This window comes from Schistocerca americana, chromosome 2 (assembly GCF_021461395.2).
Source record: "Schistocerca americana isolate TAMUIC-IGC-003095 chromosome 2, iqSchAmer2.1, whole genome shotgun sequence".
NCBI classification, from domain to species: domain Eukaryota; kingdom Metazoa; phylum Arthropoda; class Insecta; order Orthoptera; family Acrididae; genus Schistocerca; species Schistocerca americana.
In genome coordinates this window covers 572,259,463-572,271,755 of record NC_060120.1, presented here as the reverse complement: position 1 = coordinate 572,271,755, position 12,293 = coordinate 572,259,463, and the positions used below count along the sequence as shown (strand labels likewise).

At 38.2% G+C, this 12,293-nt stretch overlaps 1 protein-coding gene across 3 annotated transcripts in view; it reads left to right on the top strand.

The window, feature by feature from the left end:
• LOC124596091 (myoneurin-like) overlaps positions 1–12,293 on the top strand; it is a 70,984-nt gene that overhangs the window by 20,087 nt on the left and 38,604 nt on the right. For 2 of the 3 annotated variants that reach the window (XM_047135084.1, XM_047135085.1), the window contains exon 2: positions 10,090–10,325. The exons of the other annotated variant lie outside the window; for it this stretch is intronic. The gene's annotated coding sequence lies outside the window, so the exon portion shown is untranslated. The remainder of the gene's footprint in view (positions 1–10,089; positions 10,326–12,293) is intronic. 3 annotated transcript variants of the gene reach the window in all.

Sequence of the window (12,293 nt, the reverse complement as noted above, 5' to 3'; positions counted from 1 at the left end):
TTTTCCGTGCACACACTTTGTCACCAGACCACCAGCCCTGTCTGTCTCTATATTGTATTGCCCACAAATTAACCTCAACAGTGATGATACACTCTCTACAACTGTATATGAGACTGGCCAAAAATACCAAATTCCATATTTCTCCTGAAACTATGAGACAGCAGGTGCATGGTGTGAGCATACAAGAAAGTTATGAACCTCTTCTTTCACCTCGTCACTGGAGCTGAATCACTGGGACCACGATTAACGCTGACAGGTACTGTGAGACTCTGAAAAAACTCAAACGGGCAATTCAGAACCGAAGAAGAGGAATGTTGAGCAAGGGCGTACACATTCTCCATGACAACGCTCACCCACACATGGCTCGGAAAACCATTGCTCTCCTGGAACGGTTTCAGCGGAACATAATCACCCACCCACTCTATAGTCCTGACTTAGTACCCAGTGACTATATTACTGTTCCTTAGATTAAAAGAACATTTCGCCGGGAAACGATTCAGCCCCGACAACTAGGAGAAAGAAGAGGTTCATAACTTTCTGAACAACATGGCGGCGAGCTGGTGTGACATGGGCATACAAAAACAGCCACAGCATCTAAAAAAATGCATCGACAGAAATGGTGATTATGGTGATGATGTCGCAAAATAGCTAGATGTTCAAGCTGTAAACTTTTGTAAACCATTGTAGAAATAAACAGGTCTATGTACTTATAAAAAAATAGGAGACTTTACTTTTGGGATTACCCTCTTAATTGAGCATGTTTGGGACCATCTGAAACGTGCAGTGTGCTGTTGCATGTACCCTCCTAATCGACAGAATGACCTCAGTAGTGCAGCATCGAAGAATGGGCCATGTTTCAACAACAATGTGTTGATAATATTGTGAGCAGCATGTTACATGCATGTGGTGGAGCAACATGATACTGAATACTAGCCAACAGCACAGTTGTGCATTTTTGTAGATACTGCATTAAGTTTGGTTATTGTTTTATTTTTATTTCACAGTAAAGTTATTTTTTTAGTTTCATAGGTAGGCTTATTCTTTCATTCGTTGCTGTCCTTGAAGGTTTGCAAGTACGCAGAGGCTACTTTTTTTAGCTGCTTAGTTAGGATTCAGCCTCCCATTGCAGCAAAGGGACAATGAAACAAAGTTAGGATTTCATTTCCAACAGTGAAGAGGGGAATAACGGATATTTCTTCATGGCAGAGGTGGTGTCCACTCTGTCTGGCACTGTAAACAAAGTACTTTGTAATAAGCAAATTCATTACACCGTATGAGACAAGGGTAACCAGTCATGTTCTTTAAATATTTCAAGGATTAAAAAAAATGGCTTCTCAAACCAGGTAAGAACCATAAATCACTAGCTAACTATTACAGTATTACTATTAGTTGCTACCCAGAGGAGAACTAATGAATAATGTGCTTTCCAAAATTGAAAGGTCTCTTAGTTTCTTCCAGCATGGTTTCTGGAGAAATGTGAATCCTGATAACTGGCCCTACTGGAGGCAGTTATATAACAGGATTTGCTATGCAGATAGTACCTTTTAATTGTTTTATTCAGCATAAAGTTTATGGTATTATAAAGAAGCATAGAATCTTCAAACATCTCGAAAAATATGTTCCCAGATGACCCTCTTCATACAGCTCTTTCTGTCTAAGCGTTTTTTTTCCAGTTTTACAGTGGCATGTGCTGCCCAGCGAGTTAGAGTACCTCTACACACACACACACACACACACACACACACACACACACACACACAACACACACACACACAGAATGGAGCAGTGCCATATCTGTAGCAATCAGTAAGCCATACATGCGTCCTGGGTAATTCCAAATTCTGAGTGCTGTAGGTAGCTAAGTCTTGTTGGCTGATTTTGTATTTGGCAATCCCAGGTTTTTTGAGCAGAACGCTGGTACGTGCTGCTCATCAGTTGTAAACCATAAACTCGTTTGTGTGATTGAATATTCACCATGGGTCATGGTGGTGGAATGGGAGCATGATTTAACCATCAAATTATGTTGGCCTACCTCTTTTTTTTATTTTTTCAAGTTGTATTACATGCTGATGGTAGTAGAATGCTGTTGTGGTACAGTTGTTAGCTGGCAGCCTTTGGGGCACCTGCTGCAGACCAGGTATAGAAGGCATATTCAAGTTCTGTCTAGTTTGATTATTACTATACATCCCTAGTTAATCGTGGTATTGCCATGTCATGTAATTCTACATATAATAAAAAAGATCCAACAGGATCGGATCAAGGAGCAATAAACCCACTCAACAAAAAGGGCTCCCAATTACTCAAGGCAAACTTCACCTCAGAAAAGAATGCTGATGAGTAGCTGGACGCATAACATGACTCAACTATATTCTTAATTGTTAAGAAAAAGGAAGGTGGTTATGAAAAAGTGTCACCTTGCTATAGCAAGGGCTGCAGTGTTCAAGTACATTAAAATATGTCAAGCTCTTGAGAAATGGCACACTGCTAGTAGAAACAGCCATTTCTAGCTGAACATATAGAGAAAAGAAAAGTGTTTTGTGAGTACATGATTGTGACCAAATTGTACTTCACCTTCAATTCTAGCAAGGGTGTCTTGTCATGGGAAGATTTAATGCGTATATATTTTAAGGGAAATGTTGACATGAATAGAAATAAAGTACGTTGTGAAGTTAGTAAATGAATTGTGAGCTTGAAAAAGATAACAATGTTTGTTCTGATGATGATTCTCCAGGCAAGGTTCATTTGCCCAAAAGTGAGACCAGTTTTTCCTAATGGAATGCACTGGTCTCAAGTGTCGGTATTATGGACACAGTTTGCCATGGATGTGCAATGTAGTAAAATGTGACCAAGCTGCTCATGAAGATAGTAATCTTTGTTCTGTTCCTCTATTCTGTGTGAAGTGCAAAGGTACCTGTACTTTTTCAACCCTTATTTGGGTGAAAACAAAATTCTGGAAATGAAAGTAACGAGGAGAATATCGTTTCCATAAACTACATAAAAAGTTTGACTCATGAACCATCAACCTTTGTAATGCCATTTGCTTCAGTGGCCAATACGACAGTTTAGATAAGGGGTTTTTCAACACATCTACTACTAACTGAAGCTGCCACAAGCATCTTCACATGCAAGTACACTTGCAATGATGAAGTTGCCATGGATACAGATGATTGTGATGATGATGATGATGATGATGATGATGATGATGATTTGTGGCTGAGGGCACTAAAGAGCAAGGTCATCAGTGCCCTGCCATGGATACAGTTATTTTCCTCACATGACCAGCAAAGCTCACAGAAAAAGCTGCAAAATCCTCTATTGAGACAGAACTATCAAAATTGAGCAGTTTGTTCACATTGATAGAAGTTATCTCCAGTGATTGATAAAGGCATAGTGAAGAGGTTGAGAACAGAAAGAAATAACTCAAAGCCGTCTGTCTATCCATCCATGCTGTTTGTGTAGTGAAGAACCTGACGAAGAGGAAACTACAAACAATACAGAAATTCAGAGCTGCTGAAGAGAACTAACAAGTCTCACCATAAGACACCAAACATTTCCACCCCTTCAAGATAGGGGGAAAGATTGAGTGAGACAATGTTGTGGATAGCACACTTAACTCGCATTTGGAAGCATGGTTATTGTAATAGCCAGTCTGTACACTCCTATAAAATTTTCTTTGCTTTAGAAAACTCAGGCAAATGCAACGATAGTTCCTTCAAGAATACCAATTTTATTCTGTGCCCTTCTCCCAAGTGAAGCTGGTGCTCTGTGGTGTTAATACCTAGGCAAAGGAAATAAAAACCTCACTGCTAAGATGTCTGCTATGTTAAAGTGGAATTTAAAATGGTTCAGGATACATGTGGAAGAAGTTAGCCTGATAGGATAGGTCAGATCTTTGTGCTTGCATTTACAAGCAACAAATTTTACATTATTTGTAGCCCTGTGCTAAGGGGTTGTATCCACCATAGGAAGGACAGCCACACTGGAGAGAGAGCTGAAGGGGAGAGAACTGAAAGAGGAGCAGCCATCTTTGTATGTAATGTATACAGCTTGTCAACGCTAACCTACAAGTAGTTACTATTACAGCATTTGTGCGTGCAGCATAGAGTAATTGTACGTTTCCTCTACCTGCCTCAGTATATCATATGACCAAGAGTCTCTCTAATATTATTACAGAACTCTGCAGCCATTCCTCATTTCTCCACACGACATACTCTGTGGCTTTTCCACTATCTGCATCTGGGGTTGAGTTGTTGAGCATCACTTGGCTGGAGAAGAACTGTGTCATCTGAATATGGGACGGAACACGCAGTTCAGCTCCGCAGGGTTCCAGTGATTGATCTTTTGTTATGGTTTCCATGTTTTGTACAATTTGCTCTGCGGGAAGTGGTCAGTTATCTACTCTCCAGCTACCATTTACTATTGGGACACCAGTGCTGGACAGAGCAGTTCTTGAAAGACTGTCACCAGTGTGGCTGCTCAGCAATACAAACTGGGTGTAGAGCCAGCTGGTGTATTTCAATGTAGAGATCATTCAGAAATGTGATATTGTCACCAGTATGGCAAAGTTTTCAAGACAACTATGAAGACATCCTGTACCCTGCTGGAGTGAAAAGTGCTGCTCCACAATCAGGGACAGGCACTTGGCATTGTGGAGGCTCAAGTGCAGGCCATCATTTGAGAATCTCACAGTCTTCCTGGAAGTGAGAGCAAAATGCCTTCATATTATAAAATGAAGCAAGAGGAGAATGTGCAGGAATTCCTGAATTCCATATCACATTCTAATAAGCCAACAATTGTATCAGAGACCATCAATTTCTGTTTATCTTTTATCAATTTCTGTTTATCTTATTGATATTGCTTAAGTTCCTTATGTGTTCTATAGTTACATTGATAACTGTCTCTTCTTTTAATTGGTTTGTGTATCACTCTCCATGTCTCATACCTCCTGATGTAGCCTTGTCTAGTACTAATTTTATTTTATTTTATTAGTTTTGTTTATTAATAGAAACTGTTATGTAGACATGCTATTCCTATTTTGTGTTAGAGGTTTTCCTGTCTACTCCATTGTTATTTATGTACTGTTCAAGTTTTACTTTTTCATTGCATTACCATGACACTGTCAAAGATGTTACTGTATGTTTCTACTTCAGTCTGGACATGTTACTTCTCGTCCAATGTTGTTTGCAAACATTGTAACTTCTTTGGTGATAATACTCAGTAAATGTCTGAAGATGTCCTTGTAAGCCGAAAAACGGTTAACAATAAAAGTAATATTGTAGAACAAAAGCAAACTGGTGCTTTTCATTTATTATAATGTTGTTCTACCAAGAACCGACAGAAGATTCTGTTAACCATCAAGAAGATTTCAGACAAAGGTACCTGGTGGAGAAACTAAAAGTTTCTTACTTTTAAATGTTAGCTGGCAGTACTTGGAGTTGATTCTCCTGTAAATGAATTGTAGTCAGATAATTTTTATTTTGATACAAAGAATTCAGTATGAAACAATGGAAAGTCCAGAATGGAATAACAACAATATGGAAGGATAGATTGATAATCACCACATAGAGGAAGCATTGAGTTGCAGACTGGCACAATGAAGAAGATTGCCAAACACATAAGATTTCAGACAAAAAAGAACTTATTCCAAAATAGAAAAATAACACACACACAAGCACAACTTGCGCACGTGTGGCCATGTCTCCAGTTGTGTGGCCCAGACAAATTTTTCATTGTGCTTGTCTGCGACTCAGTGTCTCCTCCATGTGGTAAGTAGCAATCTATCTTATTCATATTATTGTTAAAAAATTCAGTATGATTTTTTTCTAGTCTGATCCATTCCATGCCTTATCTTAATTTAGTCTTATGATATTCTGAAGATGATGAGCAGTCACCAGAAATGGTAACAGTTTTATTTTTTGTATCATTCTCTGTCAAAATTCACACTTAACAATACAAAGTTAAAAAAAAAAAAAAAAAAAAAAAAAAAAACCACTGAGACATGGAAACAAGAATTTTATGATGGGTGGATGCTAATGAATTTACTTATTTAATGATAGAGGTACTCATTTAATTTGTTTTCATGAGTATAGTAATGTTTTTATATTCTGTTCCTGATTTTCCAGACAGGTAAGCTTGTCAAAATGTTGCAACTTTTTGATGAGCTTACCTGAATCGAAACTCAAGAAGTCAATATCAGACATGTATTTCTTTAGCTGAAAATAAGTATCACTTGATAAAATGAAAGGACATTGGACAATATACTTTGCAGTCACATGGGCTGAGCTAAGTGGTGAGGAACGGAAAATAGATGCAGTGCTTCAATAGCCATGTTAGAATGCTATGAAATCAGAGTGAGACCTTCATGATGTATTTAAATGAAGCCAAAGACCTGCTGATATACAACACTGGAAGTGTAAACAGAGCGGGAGGAGGAGCATTCAGTGAATTCAAGAGTAAAAATCTTATCTACTGCTCTGATAAAAATTCCAAGGTATATTTAGTTTTACATAATTAGTAAATTGACAAAAATCATTTTTCCAATTGGTGTGAAAACAGAGGACAACAAAGAATGTAGAAGTACTTAAATATGTCATCCCAATATTTTTCGCTAAGAATGATCATACTATGGTTCCTCCTTCTGATTATTAAATATATACCAAAATCGAAATAACAGGTATTGAGATCCATATTCTCAGCAGAGATGCTGAGTCACAGATAGGAACAACAAAAAGATTTTCACACATAAAGCTTTTGGCCAATGGCCTTTGTCAACAATATCCTGTGTTCCAGAAGTGCCAGCCTTTCAAGTTTTCCAGGAGAGCTTCTGTGAAGTATGGAAGGTAGGAGATGAGATTATGATGTAAGTAAAGGTGTGAGGATGGATCATGAGTTGTGTATGGGTATCTCAGTCAGTGAAGCACTTACCCGTGAAAGACAAAGGTCGAAAGTTTGAGTCTCAGTCTGGCACACAGTGCCAGGAAATTTCACATCAGCGCACGTTCTGCTGCAGAGTGGAAATATCATTCTGTGAAAGTTTTGTAGATAGTCTCATCCAACTGCAGTGGTAAAAGCTATAGGAGAGGCATTATGTAATAGGGAGGGACATACCATTATAATTCGGAGAGCGTATGTCCCAAGAAGACAAGAAGAGACAGACAGGTAATTCCTTTCTTCCACATATATCTCTTGAAATGATGCTAAAATCAGAGGTCACATGGAGGCATAGAGGTCATATGGAGGTATAGACAGTTGTTCCTCTTAGGCATGATTATCTAGTGGAATAGGAAACAGACAGGTATATATCGAACAAGGTGAAACAGTGGTTAGCGCACTGGCCTCGCATTCGGGAGGATGACGGTTCAATCCCACATCCGGCCATTCTGATTTAGGTTTTCCATGATTTCCCTAAGTCGCCCCAGGCATATGCCGGGATGGTTCCTTTGAAAGGGCATGGCCGACTTTCTTCCCCATCCTTCCCTAATCTGATGAGACCAGTGACCTCGCAGTTCGGTTTCTTCCCCCAAATAACCCAACCCCCACAGACAGGTATGCAGAAAGTTATGGAAACTGCTATAAAGCTTAATTACATTCAGTGCTATCTGTTTAATTTTATGGAAGCTTCTTCTATACCAAATAATTTACCGTTTGTACAACTGTGTGGGGATTACTAAGTGTGAACCCACTGAAATAAAAATGAACATTCCAAGAGACAGGGTGTTGTTAAGTCGGAGCTAAAAATGTTGCATGGCATTACAGAGGTCTTCAGATAGAGATGTGTACTGTAATTACTGAAATTAAACAATAATATTAGAAGAATTTTGTTTGGAAGAGTATAAGGGGTAGTCATATTTTTTAATCGTCAACTAACAACTTTATTGGCAAGTATATGTCTGCAGCCCTGGTACACACTGAAATCTCTGTCCCACAGTATCATAACATGATATGCTGCCAGAACAGAGAGATGCAGCGTGCTGATAAAGTGAAGATGGGCTGTCTCATTTTATTATGGCTCCTCTAGCGTCGTGCTGTGGTTCAGGGATTTCAGTGTGTACCAGGACTGCTGATATATACCTACACACAGACGTGAAATTAATTACATAAATATTATTTTTTGTAGTGGTAATTAATCCTTTATGACTAGTCTTCTTATGAGTGTGTCACTCATCGATAAAGGGTATGTGTCAGCTAGGAATGACGGTCAGCAGAAAGATAGTGCAAAAAGTATCAAATTTTCTCCATTTTCAGGGCGAGAGTGAATCTGTATCTGTGGGGTGATAATGATTGATCAAAAATACAGTTCCATTATTTGATAAAATAGGTTTTGATATTTCAGCAGACCACTGTTAAGTGACAAGAGTTGAAGCTGATCAGATATATGATGGATATGGCAATAACCTTCTACAAGTTTGCAGTTAGTAATGACCTACAGCTATGGGATGATAGATATACTCGGAGTATAATGTGAACAATACATTAATGTAATTGTTCATATTAAAACTGAAAATACATAAATGGTAACACCATTTCTAACCTGTACATAAGCCAAAGACAGATACTGAAATAGAGTGTGTACAAGGGCATGTTGAAAAGTAATGATTAGAAATTTTTTATTCTGTTCTCAATATCAGTTGAGGTATTACATGTCATGTATATTAATTGATTGACTTTCCCACTATGCTGACACAAGTTGCAATCCTCTGCTGTTAGAGGACTCCAAAGTGTAGGGTGTAACATGGTGATGTGTAACATAACCGTATCAGTGTATGAGAAACAGTTGTCTGTGATTGAGTTTCTGAAAGCACGAAATCGAAGAGTTCATCCACACATGGAGCACCCTCTCTTTTTAGCATGACACTGCTAGACCATCCACGAGTACTGTGATTTCTGCAACAGTCTGACATCTTGGGTTCACTGTCATCAGTCATCGTCCGTACAGTACCAACTTACCCCATTCAATTTTCATCTGTTTGTAAAACTGAAAGGATGCCTTTGAGGACTTCACTTTGATACTGATGAATTGGTGCAATCAGAGGTAAGATTGTGGCTCCATCAATAAAGTCAAATGTTCTACCGTAATGGTATCAACAAGCTGTTCTCTTATTGGGAGAAATGTGTTCGTTGCCAAGGTGACTATGTTGAGAAATGAACATGTATACATGAAGAATAAAGATGTAGAATGTCAAGAAAGTTTGTTTTATTTAAAAAAGCTTTAAGAGTTTTCACATAAAAAATTCGGAGGCATTGCTTTTCAGCACACCCTTGTATTTAAAGCAACTGAGCATTAATCAGTTTCATAAACGGTGATTAAAAACGAATGTGAGTGGGGCCGGAATAGGACAATAAAGTGAGAAACTAATCCCAGGCTTAATAGAATTTTCATATTTTAGAATAAGTAAATACCCCAAAGTTTTTTTCATAACATCTTCATTGGGTGCTTTTAACCAGGCCGGAGCAAACATCTATTCTAAAGAAAAAAAGCACTTTGCAACAGATTCATTAAATACAGCTGATGTAGAAGAGTTTCAAATTGCAAGCTGCATTGTTCACTTCTTGTGGGCTTTAAATTATTTTGAATCTCTAAAACTTCATTCAATAGACAAAAAACTGCTTTTACATTCACAGATATTTTTATGCTTATGTACAAGAGGTTACATCAGTTTCCTTGCCATTTGTCAACCATACTTTACGGCTTTTTTCAACAACACATATCACCCATCATCATTGACAGGTGAGTGAATGGATAGCTTCAGAATATGTTTTGAGACCTCAAAAAACATGTAACCATCACACATAGAGGCATATATTACCTAGTTGTTGTGTGTCATCAAAAATTTATATTCTTATTTATTTATGTATCATCTGATGACAACAACAAATATTAAGAAATATTTGTAGTTTGCAATTATACATTTATGAATTTAGGATCAAAGCTAATATGTTTAAATTGTGAAAATTAATAATTCAATAATACTAAAAAAGTAGGACTGTTAATTAAAACAGTCAATCAGAGTTCAACATCTATTGAATGAATCCAATTGATAGTGGGAGCAGCATTAATAAAGACACTTAACGGTCTGGGTTCTTTTTCAGAGAGCATCCTGTGACAGTATGCCAGATGGTTTGTTGTTGGGTCCCACAATCGCAGGCTGGAGATTTTGGAGTTTCCACTTGCATGTCACAGCATTGCACCTGGTGTGACCGGTTCTTATCCTGTTCAGTGTTGTCACTTCTCTTCTGATCAAACCCAGTAGACTGGCAGATGGATCTTGAACACCTTGATGTTGTTATGTTGCCGCATTTCATCTCTTGTACCACTCTTCTTTAAGGTAAAACTTCCTGTTGTTTCTTTCATAATGCCACAGTTTAGTGTGTGATATCAAGCAGTCTGGAGGAGGGTCATTTAAGACTGTATGAATCTGAAAGGTCTTGGGGGTAGTCAGGGTGATGCAGCTTCTTCCATTCTTCATTGGTTGCTTCTTGGTGTCACAATTCAGGTGGCAGAATGCTACTGATGGTCTGCAGCCAAGGGATTGGTGTTGATTTTAATATACCCATAATAATTTTCATTGATTCATTCACATGGATGTCTAATTTCCTTGCATGAGCATTGTGTTGCTGTATTCAGCTACTGGGTATACTAGTGACAAAGCTGCAGTCAAGAGATTGGATGCTTTAGCACCACAGGTTGTATGCCAGTTAGTTTCTTTATGATGTTATTTTGTGTCTTACAAGGGGACCCTCTATACTGTAAATGATGGATTTTGATGCGCTTCAAATATGTTGTATGGGCACTGAGTACCTGGCTATCTGGTGTTTTAGCGACAGGTTTTGGTTTTCGAGGAAGTCGATTTTGAAGTTCATTGCGTGCATTGTATACCCGTAACATTACATATATTTCGAGCAAGTCAGCGTAGCGCAGCGGTAAGGGTTCGTGGCCACCGCTGTGGAGGTACCATGTTCGAATCCTGCTCTTGTACTTTTTTTTTTCAAAATTGACTGAAATTTTTCAATTTTATTTCAAAGAATATCAACAAACAGTGGAAGGTGTGCAAAATTATAAAGATATGTTCAGTTATCAATTTTTTCCAATATTCATTCCGTTTGTGGTTTGCAGTTGGAGTTCCAAATGTTCTTACAACGGTCACTTCTTGTATTACCTGAAATCGATCTCCGCCCATTATCATCCCTCTCCCATGAATACCGTTATCCATAATGGGAACCTCATCTCCTAAAGTAATGAGGATGCGAGTTGCATTCCTTTAGGTTTTCCGGCGTCAGCTGCTCGCAAAGCGTATCTAGTGCCGTGTGTTAGAAAAAGTTTGTGAAATGGAAGAACCAAGTGTTCCTGCAGTAGTGCAGCTAGCAGAAGATCCGCAAGTAGAGGAGTTGAATGAAGAATCACGAATGCATTAAATACATCAAAAATCTACTCCGTGATTTGAATCTCGTAACAAATACACCGCCTAGTGTGATCTCTGCCACTTCCGTTGCAATTGGCAGTGAAATATGTATCACAATACAGGATCTCTTGGCTGAAAGACAGATCATTATTGATTATGAATTGATAGATTTCAATGAAGAAGATGAATTGGGAGAATATGAAGTGAACCACAAACAGAATGAATATTTGAAAAAAATTAATAACTGAATATATCTTTATAATTTCACAAACCTTACACTGTTTGCTTATATTTTTTGAAATGAAATTGAAAAATTCGGTCGATTTTTTGGGGGGGGGGGGGGGGGGGAAGATACACGAGCAGGCTTCGAACTCCGTACCTCCACAGCGGTAGCAACGAACCATTACCACTGTGCTACACTGACTTACTCGAAATATACAACACGTGCAATGAACTTCAAAATCGATTTTCTCAAAAACCAAGGCCCATCGCTTATAAACCGGATAGCCAGGGTAAGTGCCTCTGTAACATCTGAAGCACATCAAAATCCGTGGTTTACAGTATGGAGGGTCCCCTTGTTAGCTTCATCTTAAAAACAATAGTTCAATCTATTTATATAGTGATTCTTCCTTTGATAAGTGGATGATTTGTGTAATTCATCTTCTGCCTGTTGATTAATTGCACATTCTTTCCCATGCCATGTAATATTTTAGAAATGAGGAACTCAGTTCATATGTCACAATTGCAGTATAGAAACTTTCATTGTTCTAAGATGATTGGTTTCAACAGTCTTATGCTGCCATCATCTGATATAGAACTTGTTTCAAAAGTTCCGTGTTACATTACATGAAGTCAAAGCACAAAAGGCACTCCACAAATGTACATATATTGATT